This window comes from Bombina bombina, chromosome 4 (assembly GCF_027579735.1).
Source record: "Bombina bombina isolate aBomBom1 chromosome 4, aBomBom1.pri, whole genome shotgun sequence".
Taxonomy (NCBI): domain Eukaryota; kingdom Metazoa; phylum Chordata; class Amphibia; order Anura; family Bombinatoridae; genus Bombina; species Bombina bombina.
In genome coordinates, this window is record NC_069502.1 from 1183737970 (window position 1) to 1183761649 (window position 23680).

Genomic DNA, 23680 nt, shown 5'->3' on the forward strand with positions numbered 1-23680 from the left:
ACAACTGATTAAAGACAGTCCATCACACCCTCTGATATTTAAACAGTGCAAGCGAAACGTAAACCACTTCAACCGAGGATATATAATGTGATTAACAGCAAACAGCCATATTACCTGTAACAAAGCTGGCTCAAAAATAATGCTGTGTTACCTTTATCCTTAGGCGTATCGAAGTTGACTTAGGTGTAACGCTGTATCACCTTTATCCACAGGTGCTTTGTTCCGTTACCCTGAGGTTACCAGTGTATATTCACCTTTTTGTATATTATGGCTACCGCAAAGTTGTTTCTTGGTAAACATCGAGGTAGTCTCCAAAGATATTTGTATATATTCTTTCTAGAGGCACTTGAGAGCATTAGCATGCCTCTTGTATGGCCCAAAAGTCCTGCAGACTGGCTGTAGAGATCAGTTTGCAGCTGACAAACCCGCTGTGTCTGCTGGACTTTTGGGCCATACAACTCTCAAGTATATTATACCAGTGGTGCTGATCTATATATATAGTTTATATATATATATATATATATATATATATATATATATACAGTATATATATATTTATATATATATACACAGTATATATATATACAGTATATATATTTATATATATATATATATATATATATATATATACAGGTGGCCCTCGATTTACGTACGCCGGTTCAATTTGCACCATTTCAGAATAACAACCTTATTTAAAGTCATGTGACTGCTATTGAAAAGCATTGAGAAGCATTGCATTGATTAAAATAGCCAGTAGGTGGAGCTATCCGCTTGTGTTGCAGCAAAGATATGCAAAGCCAAGCACAGAAACAGGCTGGAATTAATCAGTATAACTAGACATGAGCTATCGAGCAGCTTTCATAGGAACAATATCTTCCTGTCTATAAATCGGTCCAGATTGGAATACATAGAAAGAACTGTTTGGAGAAAAATGCAAGTAAAGTCTGTGTTGTGTGATTATTTTATAAGGTTTATAATGCAGTTTAGCAAATGTTTTTGTTCATTTAACTTAGTTTAATTATATATTCTGTGTTGTGTGATTATTTGATACTGTTTATAATGCTGTTTAGCATTTAAAGTCTTCATTTCAAAGCTTTAAAAATAATGTATTAGGTGTTACTTATGACAATTTTGAGAGGGGCCTGGAATCTAACTCTCTCACTTCCCATTGACTTATATTATAAACTGGGTTTCAATTTACAACGGTTTCGATTTACAACCATTCCTTCTGGAACCTAACCCTGGCGCAAACTGAGGACTACCTGTATATATAGTGTTTCTGTTCACACTGAGTTGTGATTTTATTTGTTATATCGTGCTACGATTTCTGTTTTTAAAATGAACTATTAAACTTCACAGTTTTATACTAAGTGGTTTGTTTTTGGACAGTATGCACTATTCATATATCCTGTTATATATATATATATATATATATATATATATATATATATATATATATATATATATATATATATAAAAATGTGATTTGTTATTCTAGCCCTAACACTTTTCTTTAGGTCAAAAATTACAAGTTGTTATGTGTTGCCCTTGGGAGAAAGATATTATTCACAATTTATATTATGAGCAGCTGTACTATCTATTGAAAATATAGGGAGCACTAAAGGGTTGTTTGCGCTAAACATTCTCTGGTAATTCTGTTTTACTATAGACTTGTAATACCAGATTGAGAGCTAACCTTATCAATGTCCTGGGATTATGACTGCCTATCCTAAACTATCAGTATCTCTCAGTTTGTAATGTAGATCCAGGGGTCAAGTCGAGCGAGAACGCATGGGAATGGAGTTCCTGCACTACTTTTTACAGGTGGAGCTAAGTTACCTCTGGACAGAGAACAGAAACCCTTCATTAAACACTATAGTTGCTCATGGGTGGAGCTGGAGCACAATCTGGTTAGAGGGATAGTGAGATCCTCTAGTAATGGGCAGTAACGCTTCATACAATACACGAAATGCAAGCCTGTCAGCAATCCTGCTGTGTGATCACCCTGCACTGTGTGTAACACATGGTGCTTACATTTCTGTGTAACTTGCTTTGGAGTTATTTAGATAAACTCAGTAGAAATAGGACTATTGCACCCTAAGTGGGTGAGACAGTTTTAAGCAATAATATTTTTGACTAAGGGAGTAATGTGTTTCTTTATTTTCATGGCATTTCTAAAGTAAATGTTCACTAGGGCTTGAAAAACACTTGCACACACACATACACAGGCAAACACACACACACACACACACACACACACATACACACACACACACATACACACACACATACACACACACACAGAAACATACACATACACACATACACACACACATACACACACACATACACACACACATACACACACACACATACACACACACATACACACACACATACACACACACACAGAAACATATACACACACACAGAGTTATGCACATACACACTGTAAAACACACGCGCACACTCAAACACTTAAATCTATCTATTGCTGCAATATATATTAAAGAAAACAAACAGATTTCTCGAAACAATATTTCCTCAAACATAATACGAAGTGCTGAAAGCCAACAAAACTAAAGGCAATAGCTAACTGAATAAATAAAAGGTTCACAGTTACTTCTAAACTGTAAGCTCCAGGGCAGCCTTGTATTATCCCTGATTAGAATGTAAGCTCCATAGCAAAATTTCCTATTATATACCTGTATAATACTTCTAAAATAACTGTAAGCTTCTTATAAATATAGCCACAAAAACTGTGCTGCTCCCCTCCAATCTGCTGCCCTAGGCAAGTGCCTTGTTTTTCCTAGGCCCAAATATGCCCCTGATTATATATATACAAATACAGTGTGTGAGTGTGTATATAAAACAATATAAATTGAGAGGAGGATTTTTTTTTGTAGGACTTGACCCCTGTGTAGGTCTCTATGAGATAAAACAGTGAGAACTGCAGGTGTAACATGCCTGGAGAATACAACTTACTACTATTGAATTACTTTCATTGTCACAAACACTTCTGCTACCTATCCCTCATATTGACATGGATTACTGTTTGCATTAGTTTGTGTTAGTTCAATTTCAATCAGATACTATATGATGTGTGCAGCACAAAGCCTTCTCTATATCCCTTTTCTGAAATTTATATCAAGTATATTTTCTCACACCTGGGATTTTGTCTATGTGGTTGCATTGCTGCCCATTGACAGAATGAGTAAATTTTGCATTGTAGACAAAATGATGATAACGCAAAGAGATTCATGCAAATTTTACAATGAATAATTTATCCATAAATTTACTTATAACAGAATCTTCTAGATAATTAGGGCAATAATAATTTAACTTAAAAAGACTGACAGCACGCCATTATCATATTTAACAACTCAATGATTCACTTTTGCAGAGCTCCCATTTTTTGTGCTGTGTTTACAAAAACATAATGGCCCATATCTGATAAGCAATGCTGTTGTCTTTATAAATAATGAATCATAATAAATAATGTCCCTCTTTAGTTGTACAAACAGTTTGTTTTTGATGAAAATATCCCTTATTAAGACATCAAGGAAAAATTAGATGCCATTATATATATATATATATATATATATATATATATATAAAACCTATATTATCAAAGACCAAGTGTTTGTCTGAAGCCGTCATGCGCAGTAGAGACAAACACTTGGCCTTGAGATAGGGAGCGCGAGGTACACAGCATACAAGCAGCTGTGAGATAGGGAGCGCGAGGTAAGCTGATTGAAACAGCCTGTGGCAAGAGATATGGAGCGCGAGCTACTCAACAGCTGTGAGGTCTGCTGCGTGAGAAGCGGCCACGCGCTCCCCAGACCTCACAGCTGTTTGTGGCCGACGGGAGCGTTGCGATGAGGGCGTGGCCGGACGTTGCGAGGGGTGTGGCCGGGCGGGTGCTGCCACGATGGGGCGTGGCCGGGCGGGGTCCTGTGATGTGAATATAGAGCCAGAGAGGGAGCAGGAGAGGGGGGTAGGAGGGCCAAAGAGGGCGGGAGAGAGCCAAAGGGGGGGGGGAGAGAGCCAAAGGAGGGGGGGGAAGAGCCAAAGGAGGGGGGGGGGGGAGAGAGCCAAAGGGGGGGAGAGAGCCAAAGGGGGGGAGAGCCAAAGAGAATGGGGGGAGAACCAAAGAGAAGGGGGGGAGAGTCAAAGAGAAGTGGGGGGAGAGCCAAAGAGAAGGGGGGGAGCCAAAGAGAAGGGGGGGGAGAGCCAAAGAGAAGGGGGGGAGCCAAAGAGAAGGGGGGGAGAGCCAAAGAGAAGGGGGGAGAGCCAAAGAGGGGGGAGAGAGAGAGCCAAAGAGGAAAAAGAGCCAAAAAGGAGAGAGAGCCAAAGAGGGGGGAGAGAGAGCCAAAGAGTGGGGAGATGGAGCCAAAGAGGGGGGAGAGAGAGCCAAAGAGGGGGGGGGGGAGAGAGCCAAAGAGGGGGGGGAGAGCCAAAGGGGGGGGGGAGAGAGCTAAAGGGGGGGAGAGCCAAAGAGGGGGGAGAGAGAGAGCCAAAGAGGAAAGAGAGCCAAAGAGGAGAGCAAAAGAGGGGAGAGAGCCAAAGAGGGGGGAGAGAGAGCCAAAGAGGGGGGGGCAGAGCCAAAGGGGGGGGAGAGCCAAAGAGGGGGGGAGAGAGCCAAAGAGGGGGGGAGAGCACCAAAGAGGGGGGAGAGAACAAAAGAGGGGGGAGAGAGCCAAAGAGGGGAGAGAGAGAGCAAAAGACGGGGGGGGAGAGCCAAAGAGGGGGGGGGAGCCAAAGGGGAGGGGAGAGAGAGAGTCAAAGAGGAAAGAGAGCCAAAGAGGAGAGAGAGCAAAAGAGGGGAGAGAGCCAAAGAGGGGGGGGAGAGAGCCAAAGGGGGGGGAGCCAAAGGGGGGGAGAGAGCCAAAGGGGGGGGGAGAGCCAAAGAGGGGGGAGAGAGAGAGCCAAAGAGGAGAGAGAGCAAAAGAGGGGAGAGAGCCAAAGAGGGGGGGGGAGCCAAAGAGGGGGAGGAGAGACAAAGAGGGGGGGAGCCAAAGAGGGGAGAGAGCCAAAGAGGGGGGAGAGAGAGCCAAAGGGGGGGGAGAGCCAAAGGTGGGGGGGAGAGCCAAAGAGGGGGGAGAGAGAGAGCCAAAGAGGAGAGAGAGCAAAAGAGGGGAGAGAGCCAAAGAGGGGGGGGGGGAGAGCCAAAGAGGGAGGGGAGAGCCAAAGAGGGGGGAGGAGAGCCAAAGAGGGGGGGGGGAGCCAAGAGGGGGGAGAGAACAAAAGAGGGGGGGAGAGAGAGCAAAAGAAAGGAGGGAGAGAGCCAAAGAGGGGAGAGAGAGAGCAAAAGAGGGGAGAGAGAGAGCAAAGGAGAGGGGGGAGAGAAAGCAAAAGAGAGGGGGGAGAGAAAGCAAAAGAGAGGGGGGAAGAGAGAGCAAAAGAGAGGGGAGAGAGAGCAAGGGGTGGGACCGCTGTACTGCTAGAAATGGCCCGTGTACACGTATATACAAATATGCATACACATTGCCGGTGAATGTGGATTAAATCATATTAATATATGATCTTGAGAAAAAAATTTTTTTTTACTAAAAGCTTTAAGATTTTTGTTAGCTGTATATGGCTAATATTTAAACTAATACATTTACACTTAAAGGATGGGACTTTTTATAAACCCTTCATTTTTACAGAGGGGCACAGTTTATAGCTTAATTATGAAATGCAGTCCTATTTGTCATTCAAGAGTGAAAAGAAAAGTCCATGGTAAAGCTTGTTAACCAGAAAAGGGTTACTTCACTCAAGCACAAACATTGCTTTTTAAATGATATTGCAACTCTCTAGCAAAAACCAAAACTGTGCAACTATATTTAGCACCATTTTAGATCTGATGTAAACTATAAGGCTTAAAAAAAATGTTAACAAAACATATAAAAAACATATTATGGTGTATTCTAAAACCATATTGCAGGATGGAGGTTTGATAGCGGAGCTCCGCTCAGCACACGGGCTAAACTAGTCAAACAAGATCTCGGATGCAGTAAAAACTTGATTGCAAGACAGGGGAATCCCTATGAACTATATTGCTGCCTAATAAGCATGCCGCTCAAAGTAGCTGATATCTTCAGACCGGCAAAGGGGGAAAAGTGAGGAGCAGCACATCGCCGGAACTCAGCGCCACATACTTGGCATCAGGTGAAAACGCAAACACGCTATAAAAATATAAAAATGTAAATATACAAAGACTTTAAAGACACTGGACCTAAATACATAAAACTTGATACATAAGGTTTAGCTGTTGTACTATTTGTCACAGCCGGGTCCGGTATAGGCCGCGCCAGATTAGCAGTAAAACCAAGATGGCGATGGACAGGGCTGACGCATGGTATTCAAAAACATAACCGGTCGCTAGCCGGATGAATAAGAGGGCTAAAACTATTCACTCTGGGCAGGAACTTTCCTGAATTAAGATAATGAAGCCTACATAACACTTTAACACTTGCAGGTGGGATTACACAGCTTCTAAACCAAGGCGGCAAAGCAGAATTTTAAAAGTGAAGGGGCACTGACATAAGCTAATATACCGCAGATAAACACACTACCCTGGAACATTAACTCTTGCAGCTTCCTAGAAACATCATAATAAGAGGAGGAAGGCAAAAGAAAGATAACAGAAATAAGAAAAGTTCCAAATCCCAACATCGGAGTTATTAACAGTGGAATTTATAATAGCAGGTGTAATCTACTAAGTCGCCATAATGTCCAGCAGGAGACTGATAAAAGGGGACAAGCAAACTAAATCCACGTCTGTGAATACATTTTTTAAAAATGTACAAACCCCCAAGTTAAATACTCCAATGGAGCCTGAATTAGAGGATCAGGAAGTACTAGAAGAGGAATCTATAGCTATGGATTATGAATTAACCCCGGTCACTCAGGCAGACCTTAGAAACTTGGTCTCTATGCAGGACATTACAGAAAATTTCGAGAAACTATGGAACAAAATGGATAATATGCACACAGCAATGACCAACAGTCTTTCTGAGATTAAAACAGAAATTGCTGATCTGGGGGGGTTGCATTGACTCTGGAAGAACATACAGATACATTGGTGGAGGACATTACTAATGTCACACAGTCGGTAACTTCCCATCATCAAGAGCTTAGTGAGATCCAAGAAAAACTTGAGGATCTAGAAAATAGGAGTAGCTGAAATAACATTAGACTGAAGGGAGTACCGGAAACTATTCTCAATAAAGATCTCCTCTCCTATATAGCTCAACTTTTTCACCAAATCACAGCAGAAACTGAAGAGTTCAGTATGGGGATCGAAAGAGCACACAGAGCCCTTAAGCCCAAACCGAAAGAAGGATTGCCCCCTAGAGAAATAATAATTAAAATGGCCTTATACCAGGACAAAGACAAGATACTTCAAACGGCACGGAAAAACCCTACATTTAAATTTCAGGGTAATGTGATACAGTTTTATCAAGATTTGAGTATCCGTACCCTGCAACGCAGAGGAGCCCTGAGACCACTAACTCAACTACTGAGGAAACATCAAGTCCCCTATAAATGGGGTTTTCCTTTTGCCCTCTACATTAGCAAAGACTCCAAGACAGTTACCATCAAAGAACCAGAAGATATACCAGAAGTATGAAAAATACTGGGAATGGATACACCAACGCTTTCCTCTCCAGCCACCTCATCCAGAATGCTGAAACCTGCAAGTCAAACGTCAAAGACACAATGGACCTGGCCGAACAACAAGAAGCAGAAGACATGAAGATATCAACTTCACTTTGATTCGATCTCACTGGATACTTTATACCTGGGACAACGTAGGCCACTGGAAAGAACTAGTGGGGCGGCATAAGCCCTAGCAGCGCATTATTTTTTCTTTCCACTATTTGGGGACTGGAACCACAAAGTGGTCCTTCATGTTACAAGCTGACACATCAGAATAGCTTTTAAACAATACAATACATTAAGAGCCAATATACTATTTTTACAGGAAACCCATTTTGTCACACCTAAGATACCTTATTACTGAAGCAAAAAGTTCCCGACACATTTTCATGCAATGGTAGGGACAAAAAAGAGAGGGGTATCAATATTATTTCAATCCACTGTGAACTTCATACACGAATCCACTATCGCAGACGAGGAAGGTAGATATTTAATAGTGAAAGGCCAAATAGATAACATAGATACAATCCTGTGTAATGTATATGCACCTAATGTTAATCAACATACATTTTTCGAACAGATATCGCAGACACTAACACAATGGTCACAATCCAGAATAATTTAGCAGGAGACTTTAACACCCCTATGACGACACAGAGCGACCAAATAGGCAAACCAATATCGGGCAAAGGTCAAAGACGCAATAGCATAATTAGGTCGATACAGAATTCACTCAATTCTCACTCCTTACTTGATTCTTGGACAACATTAAACGGTAAAACAACTGACACCACATTTTATTCAGCAGCACACAATACATATACTAGACTTGACTACATATATGTTAGTCAAGTACTACAACCAAAACTTACATCAACCGATATCTGCCCTTGTGTTTGGTCGGACCATTCGATAGTATTACTTAGAATGGAAGGCATAAATGACCCTCACAGAACAAGATCATTGACATATGACCCGATGTTGCATAAGAATCCTGACATATTGGCTAATACTCTGCAACATCTCACTGACTGCTGGGATATCAATATAGAAACAACTGAGAACCCAATATATGTATGGGCGGCCCATAAATCAGTGATTAGGGGCATGCTTATCCAAAATAAAACGACCCACACTAGAGAAATGAGAAAACACATGACACAATTACATGACACAATTACATGATGAAATAGCAGCATTGAAGAAGCAACATAAATTAACGGGAAGTAACAGGGTTTTACGCACATTACAGACCAAGAGGGACACAGTAGCTAAGCTTTTAAACGCCCAAGCCAATAGAGCCATCATGAGACTAAAATCTCAGTACTTTATTTATGCCAACAAACCAGACAAGTTCCTGGCTCACAAAATTAGAGAGAGATTTAAAGCCGCTAACATCTCAACACTTGAAACAAAAAATCATACTGTCACAACCCACCCCCAAGAAATAGTGGACGCCTTTGGCGACTACTATGCAGAATTGTATAATGGCCAAAAAGTTCAACACACGACTAAAGTAGCGAAACTCACACAGGATTTTTTAGACAAGACTCCTTTGGAAAGACTGACAGAGGAAGACAAAAAAACATTGAATGACCCTATTACAAAGGTTGAAGTAATTTTAGCAATCAGAGCCCTGAAGCAGGGAAAGGCTGCAGGACCAGACGGTTTCCCCGGGGAGTATTATAAACTCTTTAGAAATAATCAAATCCCACATTTGACTAAATTTTGCAATCACATCATGAAAGGACACACAATTCCCCCAGAATTGTTACAAGCAAAGATCATAGTCATACCTAAGCCAGGCAAAGATCACAAAAAATGTTCTAATTACCACCCCATCTCCCTGATTAACTAGGATATAAAGATCTTTACAAAGATTCTGGCCAACAGGCTGGCACAGATTTTACCCAAGCTGATCCACAAAGACGATTGATAAACATAATCCAGTATTTAAATGACACAAACACGCCTTCTCTGCTCCTCTCGTTGGATGCAGAGAAGGCGTTTGACAGGATAGATTGGAGATACATGATGGAGACCCTGACCTATATGAACTTCGGGGGACCCTTTGTAGAAGCTATTAAGGCCTTATATACTTCTCCGACAGCACAGGTATCTGCTAACGGATACAAATCCAAGTCATTCCCAATTTTAAACGGTACGCGTCAGGGATGCCCACTGTCACCATTGTTGTTCGCATTGTGCATCGAGCCACTGGCAGCTAGAATAAGGTCTAATAAGGACATCTGGGGGGCTCGGATAGGTGAAGTTGAATACAAGTTGAGTCTATTTGCGGACGACATCTTGCTCACTTTGACTAAACTCTTTTATCATTGCCTGGTTTATACGAGGTACTCAGGGATTTTTCAGCGATTTCTGGTTAATGCATCAATTCAGATAAATGTGAGATGCTCCCAATTGAAATCCCCCCTCACATAAAGAAATTATTGGAGATTAACTTTGAACTAAAACAAACAAAACAATCCTTGAAATATTTAGGGGTACACCTGACAACCGCGGCACATCAACTATATAATATTAATTATTTACCAATTTATAAAGCAATAAAGGGAGAACTACATAAATGGAGAAAACATAACTTTTCTTGGTTGGGAAGAATGTCAGCGGTAAAGATGACCATACTGCCCCGCCTACTATATCTCTTTAGGGCTCTTCCCATAAAGGTAATTTATTCTGACATAGAAAAGATACAATCAGAGATCCTGGCATTTATCCGGGGTAATAAAGGCGCTAGAATTGCTAATGTACTCATGACTAAACACAGGACTTTGGGTGGATTGGGAATACCTAACCTAGTTGACTACTATAAGGCAGCTAGATTAGCACAGGACATATTAATACTTAGGAACAAGCAAGAAGCTCTTTGGATTAAATTAGAAGCTGACCTGAGAGGACGAGACTACGCAGACTCTGTGCTATGGGACCATAAAATTACCACACAAAAAGGGGGAGGTTTTCACCCGTTGGCTGGAGAAGCCACACAACACATTTGGTCAGATATGGCACATAAAAAGGGACTATGCCCCATAAGATGCACCCTGATGCCCATCAGATATCTACTACACGGGGACTCAATAAGGGAAATAAACAAGTGGGAAAATAAAGGGCTGTACTGGGTGGCGGACCTTCTGACACAAAGTAGAATGATGACCTATGCGCTAATCTAAGAAAAGGTATCACCTATTAAGGTACATTGGTACTTATATCTGCAACTGACCTCTTCACTTCAAGCACTTCTTAAAGTAGCTAAGGTCAAAAGCGGGCCCACACTAGAAATTGTTTGTAATACACAAGACAGACCAAAACACACCATCTCTAGACTGTACATAGATATACAAAAAACGAGAAGTGAAGCTAAAACCACTTTGATGCGTAAGTGGGAGGAAGAATTAGCAATAACGTTAGAAACAGACACCTGGCATGACATTTTTGCTGGAACCACTAGGGGCTTGATGAGTGCTGACTTGAGGGAAAATGCGTTCAAGACACTGTTTAGATGGCACTTGACGCCAGTTAGAACCTCCCATATGTCACATACTAAATCAAGGTTGTGTTATAGGGAATGTGGAGAGGTGGGAACTTATTGGCACGTGATGTGGGATTGTAGAGAAGTACAGATACTATGGAATACCTTATCCTCTATGCTTAGTTACCTGCTGGACGAGCAGCTACAGCTCACAATTACACAAGCACTTCTTCATGATAAACTGCAAGAATTTAACAGACCTATAAACTCTTTCATTCGAATACTATGCACAGTAGTAAGAACATGTATAGCAAAATACTGGAAAATAGGCAAACCATTGTGGTTTGAGATTAAAAACAAGATACAACACACATATGACATGTATGAAGGTGCAACTTGGTCGTTAGGCACTAAGGAAGCTAATGACGAAGTATGGCTTTATTGGAATCTCAGAAGGGGCCCTGATTACTCCTATGAGAACACCAGTTAGGGAACAGTATATAGTGAGCAAGACATAGTGGAACACTTCTCAAGCATAATATCAGTAACTCAGTCTATGGCATCCAGTTATTTAATTTATTTAATTAAGTTAGATTTGTTTATTTGTTAATTGTTTTTGTTTTTTTCTCTACAAACTGCTCTAATCCTAATTGTGCAACAAGTGAGTCCGACCCCTCCAAATATGGACATGATCGAACTGTGACTTTATGGAGGGTTAGGTCGAAGGTAAAAGAATCTGAAAAGTTAAAAGATAGATATGGACTACTTGGTCGGAGACTTAAGTTACAGAAACAGTGGCCTATAGGCCGTATTGTTTTATTTAAAAAGGTATCAACAACTTTTGTGACATTATTGTGCTATGTTTGTTACGTCTCCGGTAAATATGTAATGTTTGAATTGTCTTAAAGGTGCACAACCAAATGTTTTTTTCAATTTTTTAATAAAGAGATTTAAATATAAAAAACATATTATATAAATATATATAATATATACTTATTATATGTTTATAAATATGTGTCTATATATATGTATATATGTGTGTACATCTGTATATTTATGTGTACATACATACATATATAGACATAAATACACATGTATACACTTAAATAAATATAACACACACACACACACACACACACACACACACACACACACATATATATATATATATATATATATATATATATAAATATTTGCATACGAAGAGAGAAGTGCTTTACCAGGAACAAACAACAGCTAATCAGCTAGTTCTATGGTGATTTACCACCCGGAGGCAGCCTCTTTTAGACCAGTGTGCTTTTCACAGAGAAAAAATTTCCTGAAGGATATCAGTATGATCCCACCAATTAAGGTCAGTCCAGCCCGAAATACCAGGGAATTCTTCTCTGAACAAGGAACATGACAACCCCAGTCAATCGTTTCGGCCTCCTATGGGCCTCATCAGTGAGGTGCAGCCACATTCCTCTAAGCACACTGGGCAAGTATTCCACGTTTGGTTTCCTCCATAACCCTTAGTGAGACTTCCCCAGGGTCATATTAATTTGCATACGAAGAGAGAAGCGCTTTACCAGGAACGAACAACAGCTCATCAGCTAGTTCTATGACAATTTACCATCCAGAAACAGCATCTTTTAGACCAGTGTGCTTTTCACATAGAAAAACTTTCCTGGAGTATATCAGTCTGATCTGCCAAGTAAAGTCAGTCCAGCCCCGAAATACCAGGCAATTCTCCTCTGAACAAGGTGCAGCCACATTCCTCTAAGCACACTGGGCAAGGAGTCCATGTCTTGTTTCCCCCATAACCCATAGGGAGACTTCCCCAGGGTCATATTAATTTGCATACGATGAGAGAAGCGCTCTACCAAGAACGAACAAGGCTGCTTCCGGGTGGTAAATTGCCATAGAACTAACTGATGAGCTGTTGTTCGTTCCTGGTAGAGCGCTTCTCTCTTCATCTCCCTATGGGTGATGGGGGAAACCAGACATGGACTCCTTGCACAGTGTGCTTAGACAAATGTGGCTGCATCTCACTGACGAGGCCCATAGGAGGCCAAAATGATCACCTGGAGTTGTCATGTTCCTTGTTCAGAGGAGAATTACCTTGAATTTGGGAGCTGGACTGACCTTAATTAGCGGGATCAGACTGATATACTTCAGGAAAGTTTTCCTTTGTGAAAAGCACACTGGTCTAAAAGTGGCTGCTTCCGGGTGGTAAATCACCATAGAACTAGCTGATGAGCTGTTGTTCATTCCTGGTAGAGCACTTCTCTCTTCATATGCAAATTAATATGACCCTTGGGAAGTCTCCCTATGGGTGATGGGGGAAACCAGACGTGGACTCCTTGCCCAGTGTGCTTAGAGAAATATGGCTGCACCTCACTGACAAGGTTCATAGGAGGCCGAAATGATCGTCTGGTGTTGTCATGTTACTTGTTCAGAGGAGAATTGCCTGGTATTTCGGGGCTGGACTGACCTTACTTGGCGGGATCAGACTGATATACTTCAGGAAAGTTTTCCTCTGTGAAAAGCACACTGGTCTAAAAGAGGCTGCTTCCGGTGTTAAAAACACCATCAAACTAGCTGATTAGCTGTTGTTCGTTCCTGGTAGAGCGCTTCTCTCTTCTTATGCAAATTAATATGACCCTTGGAAAGTCTCCCTATGGGTGATGGGGGAAACCAGATGTGGACTCCTTGCCCAGTGTGCTTAGAGGAATGTGGCTGCACCTCACTGACGTGGCCGAAACGATCATCTGGGGTTGTCATGTTCCTTGTTCAGAGGAGAATTGCATGGTATTTCGGGACTGGGATCTCTACCTTTTTGCAACACTCCCTGACTTACTCTAAAGTCACCATGTTGAGGATACATTGTTGCAAATGTGAAGGAATTAGCTCCACCGGATGGGATTATATCTATTTTCATTCTATGTTTCTTGAGAAAAGGATCGTGGAAATCCGAAGGATATGGGTGCTCTGGAGCTGACTTTTGCACTTGTTTTTGCAACTTTTTGTGCAGCATCTCTATGATTTGGAGTTTCACCTGAACCAGTATACAAACTCAAAGCAATACAGACGACTGAGTGTTAATACAGAGATCATCGCAACTGATATCAGGGGGATACACAGCTACAGTGATCCAGTTCTATACTCTAGGAGTTGCCAAGTATTTTGCGGACACGAATCATCCTTACCTCATATGATTGAGGGTTTCTGAAGTAAGTGCACATCTGAGTGGGGGTTATATATGAAGTGATCCCACACCAGTCAACATTACCAAAGATTCTATATGAACTTTTATTGTTTGCCTATATTCTGAATCATTAACCATATATCATTGTTCCATCTGTTGTTTTAATACTATTTGTGTACTATTTGTGTATATATATATATATACATGTACGGCTAGATTTAGAGTTCTGCGGCCAAAGGGGTGCGTTAGCTATGCATGCTTTTTTTCCCCCGCACCTATTAAATACCGCTGGTATTAAGAGTTCACAGAAGGGCTGCGTTAGGCTCCAAAAAGGGAGCATAGAGCATATTTAACGCCACTGCAACTTTCGATACCAGCGGTGCTTACAGACGTGACCAGCTTCAAAAACGTGCTCGTGCACGATTCCCCCATAGAAAACAATGGGGCAGTTTTAGCTGAAAAAAAACCTAACACCTGCAAAAAAGCAGCGTTCAGCTCCTAACACAGCCCCATTGTTTTCTATAGGGAAACACTTCCTACGTCTGCACCTAACACTCTAACATGTACCCTGAGTCTAAACACCCCTAACCTTACACTTATTAACCCCTAATCTACCACCCCCGCTATCGCTGACCCCTGCATATTATTATTAACCCCTAATCTGCCGCTCCGTACACCGCCGCCAGCTACGTTATCCCTATGTACCCCTAACATCGCCGACCACTATGTTAAATTTATTAACCTCTAATCTGCCTTCCCCGCTATCGCTGACACCTGCATATTATTATTAACCCCTAATCTGCCGCTCCGTACACCGCCACAACATACATTATAGTTATGTACCCCTAATCTGCTGCCCCTAACACCGCCGACCCCTATATTATATTTATTAACCCCTAATCTGCACCCCACAACGTCGCCTCCACCTATCTACAATAATTAACCCCTAATCTGCCGATCGGAGCTCACCGCTACTATAATAAATGTATTAACCCCTAAAGCTAAGTCTAACCCTAACACTAACACCCCCCTACGTTAAATATAATTTAAATCTAACAAAATAAATTAACTCTTATTAAATAAATTATTCCTATTTAAAGCTAAATACTTACATGTAAAATAAACCCTAATATAGCTACAATATAAATTATAATTATATTGTAGCTATTTTAGGATTAATATTTATTTTACAGGCAACTTTGTATTTATTTTAACCAGGTACAATAGCTATTAAATAGTTAATAACTATTTAATAGCTACCTAGTTAAAATAATTACAAAATTACCTGTAAAATAAATCCTAACCTAAGTTAAAATTAAACCTAACACTACACTATCAATAAATAAATTAAATAAAATACCTACAAATAAATACAATTAAACCTAACACTACACTATCAATAAATAAATTAAATAAAATACCTACAAATAAATACAATGAAATAAACTAACTAAAGTACAAAAAATAAAAAAAGCTAAGTTACAAAAAATAAAAAAATATTTACAAACATTAGAAAAATATTACAATTTTAAACTAATTACACCTACTCTAAGCCCCCTAATAAAATAACAAAGACCCCCAAAATAAACAAATGCCCTACCCTATTCTAAATTAAAAAAGTTCAAAGCTCTTTTACCTTACCAGCCCTGAAAAGGGCCCTTTGCGGGGCATGCCCCAAAGAATTCAGCTCTTTTGCCTGTAAAAAAAACACATACAATACCCCCCCCCAACATTACAACCCACCACCCACATACCCCTAATCTAACCCAAACCCCCCTTAAATAAACCTAACACTAAGCCCCTGAAGATCTTCCTACCTTATCTTCACCTCGCCGGGTATTACACCGATCCGTCCTGGCTCCGATGTCTTGATCCAAGCCCAAGCAGGGGGCTGAAGATGTCCATGATCTGGCTGAAGTCTTCATCCAAGCGGGAGCTGAAGAGGTCTATGATCCGGCTGAAGTCTTCTATCAACGGATCTTCAATCTTCTTTCTTCCGGAGCCATCATCTTCCAGCCGACGCGGATCCAACCTCTTCTACCAGCGCCTACTCGCCGAATGACGGTTCCTTTAAATGACGTCATCCAAGATGGCGTCCGTCGCATTCCGATTGGCTGATAGGATTCTATCAGCCAATCGGAATTAAGGTAGGAAAATTCTGATTGGCTGATGGAATCAGCCAATCAGAATCGAGTTCAATCCGATTGGCTGATCCGATCAGCCAATCAGATTGAGCTTGCATTCTATTGGCTGTTCCGATCAGATTGTCCCTGCACTCCTAATCCTCCAATCAAATGTCTGAGTGCTTTCTTCCCTATGGTTATGTCACAAATAAATAGTATCAAAGGAGACACTCAATGGTTTTAGTGGATATTAAAATATCCAATCTCTATAAATATTCTTATGTGCAACAGAACAAGATGCATTTGTCAGTTATAATCTTCAGTGTACCATCCACTGTCACTTATAATCTTCAGTTTGTCAGTTCTCTCTCTCTTTCTCTCTCTCTCTCTCTCTCTCTCTCTCTCTCTCTCTCTCTCTCTCTCTCTCTCTCTCTCTCTCTCTCTCTCTCTATATATATATATATATATATATATATATATATACATATATATATATATATATATATATATCTTGCTCTCTCTTTCTCTCTCTCTCTCTATATATATTATATATATATATATATATATATATATATATACAAATGTGATGGTGCACTAAAAAGGATAAATATCCCAGGTAATCTCTGGGGTAATGCTCAGCAGGTGAACCTCAGGGAAAAAAAGAATAAACACATATAGCGAAGTTCTGTGGTTATGTGAAATTTATAGCAGAACCAGAAACAACACTCACATTGTCTAGAGCTTCAATATCAAGCTCTAGCTATACAGGCACTGGTAGCTCCTAATGGGAGGCAAGGCAAAGAACGAGGATCCTTGAAAAAGACAAGCTGTGATTGGCAAAACGTACGTCGGAGCGTAGTGATGTCCCTAAAGGGGCAGAGCCTTTTTTTCTTACCGGACTTACACAGCATTCATTGGACATTGTGATATACACAGTCTTTTGCTTGCAGTAGTCTATGATTGGGACAGTCTCATTTTGTATGCTTTGTGACTTGTTTTTGTATGCTTTGTGACTTGTTTTTAAATAAATTGTTATACTTTTTAACCACTTCTGATTCATTCTTTGGAGCTGGAACATCGTTCTTTGCCTTGCCTCCTATTAGGAGCTTCCTGTGTCTGTATATTTAGAGCTTGATATTAAAGCTCTAGACAATGTGAGTACCGTTTCTGGTTCTGCTATAAATTTCACATAACCACTGAACTTCACTATATGTGTTTCTTCTTTTTTCCCTGAGGTTCACTTGCTGAGCATTACCACCGTGATTACCTGAGACATTTATCCTTTTTAGCGCACCATAACATTTGTTTTTATTTTTTGATTATTTCTTATATTGTGATTTAAGCAAGTTTATATATTGTTTTTTGAGATATATATATATATATATATATATATATATATATATATATATATATATATATATATTCACCGGCCACTTTATTAGTTACACCTGTTCATTCGCTTGGCAACATAAATTGCTAATCAGCCAATCACATGGCAGCAACTAAATGCTTTTGGGAATCTAGAAGCGGTGAAAACAATTTGCTGAAGTTTAAACCGAGCATCAGAATGGGGAAGAAAGGGGATTTAAGTGACTTTGAAGGTGGCATGGATGTTGGTGCCAGACGGACTGGTCTGAGTATTTAAAAAACTGCTGATCTACTGGGATTTTGATGCACAAACATCTCTAGGGTTTACAGAGAATGGTCCGAAAAGGAGAAAATATCCAGTGAGTGACAGTTGTCTGGACGAAAATGCCTTGTTGATGTCAGAGGTCAGAGGAGAATGGGCAGACGGGTTTGAGATGATAGAAAGGCCACAGTTACTCAAATAACCACTCTTTACAACCAAGGTTTGCAAAAAAAATCTCTGAATGCACAACACAACGAAGCTTGAAGTATATGGGCTACAGCGGCAGAATACCACACCGCGTGCCACTCCTGTCCACTAAGAACAGGAAACTGAGTCTCAGGCTGGTGGTGGTGGTGTAATGGTGTGGGGTATTTTTTGGCACACTTTGGGCCCCTTAATACCAATTGAGCATTGTTTAAACACCACAGCCTACCTGAGAATTGTTGCTGACCATGTCCACCCCTTTATGACTACAGTGTACCCATCTTCTGGCTACTTCCTGCAGGATAATGCACCATGTCACAAAGCTCAAATCATCTCAAACTGGTTTCTTGAACATGGCAATGAGTTCACTGTACTCCAATGACCTCCACAGTCACCAGATTTCAATCCAATAGAGCACCTTTGGGATGTGGTGGAATGGGAGATTCCCATCATGGATGTGCAGCCGACAAATCTATAGCAACTGCGCAATGCTATCATGTTGATATGGACCAAAATCTCTGAGGAATGTTTCCAACAACTTGTTTAATATATGCCATGAAGAATTAAGGCAATTCTGAAGGCAAAAGGGGGTCCAACCCGATACTAGCAAGGTGTACCTAATAAAGTGGACTGGGTACACATCCCATGACCCCTAAACAGGCTCAGCTTTTGGTGCTATAGCACTCTCTTAAAGCTACACTAATTCCATAGTCACAGGCAGTTAACTCCGGGCCTGCCTGGGTGCAGGTTCATAGGGAAAATTACAAAGCAGACTATACCACATGGCTAGTCTTCCCAGAGCTATTGCAGGGCCTACATCTAGCTCTCCACTGCCAGACGCCACACTCCCTACACGCCTAAGCTCCGACATATCACCCGGTCATACTAAGCTGAAACCGGGTCCGCTGGAGATGCGGCCGGTCGAAAGAGGGATCCGGCTAGGTCTCAATCCAAAACTCTCTATCAGATGTTTGCCGTCCACTGATGTGAACTCACCAAAGAAGCAGGCTGCCAAGGCGCCGAGATGACTTTTTCTCAGCTGTAGAGCTTTCTCACTGGAAAGAGCTTTCTCACTGGAAAGGGGATTCATACCCACGATCTTACCTTCACCAACCGATGGGCATAAACTGAAAACTGCACAGTCATTTATGGCAATAAGGACTTATACCTGCAGCCAAGAACTTACACTATACTAAATTGTTATTGTTTTTCCACAGTTATTTACCTCCCTACAGTTTCATAGATGTTGATAATTATGTTGGAGTCTGTCAAATCACTTGGAGATGTTTTACATGTCTAGTAATATTTAGTTGCATGATGAGACTGCTGCCCCCTTCATGTTGTTAGAGCAAAGGGATCCCCTAAGCTGTAAGCCCCCCATTTCGACCTTTTATATTTAACTATATTTATTCCATATTTAAAAACAGGCTTAGCCTTTATTAGTAATTTAACCCACATATGTCTGCCAGATAGGGTCTTTAACTTACCTAATTCCACATGGTATTTGTGTAACTACCATCACACTGATCTGCATATGAAGCTTGAAATGTTATATGCAACAACCACAGATTGGATATGGGGCAGATTGCCCGCTGTTTAACAGTATAGGTTCAGGTAAGGCAGAACAAAAGGATAACAGGTCCTCTGAGACACAAATATTGCAGAGTACAGTCTTATTTCTACATACTGGATAATTATTCTCTGCCCTCAAATCTCACACCTATTCATCCATATATTCTCTTTCCTATGACCCACACAGCAATCTTTACCACCTTCCATATCTCTATTCGTATTGCTATGTGAAGCTTTTTGCAGTTCCTTGAGCACAGACTGATCCCTCTTATTGTCTACTCTACATCCACAAGAGCTGCATACAACTTTATATCAGTAATAGCCATGAGATTTCCCCAGTTATTTATTACTAGGAAGATGGAGTAGATGTTATAGCACGTTATGATTAGCCATCCTTAACTATGTGGGTTTTTCTTTTCAAAGTATTTCTCTATTTCTATATCCTGCATGACCAAGCATAACCTATAGCTCCCATCTGACATCTCATGCCTCCTGGGTCTCATCCCTTCTCCTAAACATCGAGGACCAATCTCCATCACTTTACAATTAATAACACTGTATCCCTCCCTTCTCCTACCCTGCTTGATTTAGTATTTACTACTGAACCCATCAGTTACTATATCCTTATTAAGTCTTACCCTTGCCCCCTACATAGCTATCTCTACGTACTCCTACTGAGCCCCTTTGCTGCTGACTGGCAGATTCCATTTACACATGCCTTTATATTAATAATGCCTGGATGCAACCCCTATCCTTAATAACAAATTTTTTCTTTTTTTTTTAAAAAAAAGGTCCGGTTTATACTATAGGAACATCCCCCTACCCCTCTCCAAGCGGCTCTTGCCCGCTGCACCCCCTTATCTTTTATCCTGCTAACTAACTGAGCTCATTGTATATCTGAGCTTTAGTTACCACAAGCTAATCTATATTAAAACCTGAGGTCATTTTCACTGCAACTCAACATGGTGTAATGTGTCTCTCCTGATCTTCTTATTAAAACATGATCACAGAGCATAATTTATTAGTCAGATTGACCTTGGAGCTGAGACTGAAATTTGAATCCTCATCTGTTTGTATACCAATATGCTATATATGTTGTTGATATTTGATGTGTGTTAACGGAGATACTATTTTTTTTTCTTACTTTGCTTCATGGCATCACTGACCATTGGATTGTTAAGTTGTTGCTTTCCAAATATCTGTATATTTTTGAAACCTCAATAAAAAAATAAATTTTAAAAAAAAAATAAAAAAAATATTCCTAACTCAATTCGGATATAGGGAAATTGGTCTATCACTATGTTGTTGTTTTTTGTTTTTTTTAAACCCGCACAATAGAAGTCTATGGAGAGAAGAATATAGCACAATTGTGGTATCCGAACTTAGCACACAGAGTTTTGCTTGCACACTAACTTTTTACTTTCAAATTGTATATGCGTGCTAACCCAGCTCCGATAAATTTTTACTTTGCCCACGGAAATGTTTTTAGCTCGCCACTTGTAATCTGGCTCTAACCATTTTATCAGAACCTTTTTTTTTAATTATGAGTTTGCTGTGCCAGTCCTGTTTCCATAGATTATAATACAAATTCTCAATAAATCATCACATTCTAAGGGGCATATTTCACATTCAAATGTCAAAGCTGAAATGACTTAATAAAACCTTAGACATCACTTTTGTACTTATTACTGGGTACCTCCAAAAAAATATTGATCAACTAGTTTTGCACTGATCCTAAATATCAGGAAACAACATCACAAAATGGATACAAAAGTTATTATTACCTCAACAAATGGACATGCCCACTTCACAAATAATGCCCCTCTTCAAAATCCTTAGATAGACATACACACATATCTCTGTTTTTCTTCTACAAGATACGACGAGTCCACGGATTCATCCTTACTTGTGGGATATTATCCTCCTGCTAACAGGAAGTGGCAAAGAGCACCACAGCAGAGCTGTATATATAGCTCCTCCCTTCTCTCCACCCCCAGTCATTCTCTTTGCGTTTACTAGTAATAGGAAGAGGTAAAGTGAAAGAGGTGTTAAAATGACAGTTTTTAGTTTCTTCAATCAAGATTTTTTTATTTTTAATGGTATCGGTGAGGCAGCATACAGAAGAAGATTTCTGCCTGTAGGTTGATGATCTTAGCAGATGTCACTAAGATCCATATGTGTTCCCACAGAATGGCTGAGGAGTACCAGAGAAGCTTCAGTGTGGGGAACGTTTTCATGCTACAAGCATTGAGGTATGTTCAGTCATTTACTTCTGAAGAGACTGTGATATTTCAGAACAGACTGACATAGTTCCCAAGAGGGAAGGGGTAAGCAGTAAACCTATAGACATAAGAAGGGGTATTACTGGAGACCCGTGTATTTAATTGTTATGGGCTAAATGCAGCAAGCAAAGATTATGGCAGCATGGTTTAGACACTGGGGCAGCATAACAGTTTTTATGGCCAAACGGTTAATATCACTGGTGTTTGTGCTGGGGGTTCATATGGCTATATCATACAATTAGGATGTTTATCCACATGGCTAGTTCTGTACTGCTTACTTGCGTTTTTTTAGGCTGGGAGTACATTGCATATGATGAGCGGGGCCTAATTTTTGCGCCTCAGATGTGCAGTTTATTTTGACAAGAAGGCAGCAAACTTCTGCTTCGGGTTGGGCCCAAACTGAGAGATTGTCTACCGTCATAGTGAGACGTTTGTTAGACCCCTGAGGGCAGGTAGGCACCACAGCTGTGGCGAGGTGCACGGGGTTGTCTAAATTGTTTTCATAACGTTTTTTTGGTGTGACGTTTTTCATTTAGAGGGCTAAATTGTCCCAAACTTGTGGTGCAATATCAGACTACAATATAGGAAAGATATATGCTAAATTTGAACGCTTAATAGCATTTTTAAGCAGATTTGGAAAAATTGTGCGCTTTTTTACTTCTTAAAGGCGCAGTACTTGTGTTTTTAAAATTTATTTTTTTCAATAAATAAAGTGTTTTCACAACTTTTTGTGGTTATTACTAGCCTGTTCAACATGTCTGACATTGTGGAAAGTCAATGCTCTATGTGTTTAGAAGCCATTGTGGAACCCCCACTTACATTGTGTCCTTCTTGTACTGAAAGGGCCTTACACTGCAAAGAACATATTTTAGGTGATAAAAGTATGTCTAAGGATGATTCTCAGTCTGAAGAGAATCAGGTTATGCCTTCCAATTCTCCCCAAGTGTCACAACCTTTAACGCCCACTCAAGCGACGCCAAGTACTTCTAGTGCGTCTAATTCTTTTACTTTGTAAGATATGGCTGCAGTTATGTCTACTACCCTTACAGAGGTATTATCTAAACTGCCAGTTTTACAGGGTAAATGCAGTAGGTCAGGTATTAAGGTAAATACTGAGCCCTCTTATTCCTTATTGGCCATTTCCGATGTACCCTCACAGTTCTCTGATTTGGGGGTCAGGGAATTGCTGTCTGAGGGAGAACTTTCGGATTCAGGAAATGTGTTACCTCAGACAGATTTGGACAGGATGTCCTTTAAATTTAGGCTTGAACACCTCCGCCTGTTACTCTGGGAGGTTTTAGCGACTCTGGATGATTGTGACCCTATTGTGATACCACCAGAGAAATTGTGTAAGATGGACAAATATCTAGAGGTACCTACTTACACTGATGTTCTTCCAGTCCCTAAAAGAATTTCGGACATTGTTACAAAGGAATGGGATAGACCAGGCATTCCGTTCTCTCCCCCTTCTAATTTTAAGAAAATTTTTCCCATATCTGACACCATTCGGGATACTTGGCAAACGGTCCCTAAGGTGGAGGGAGC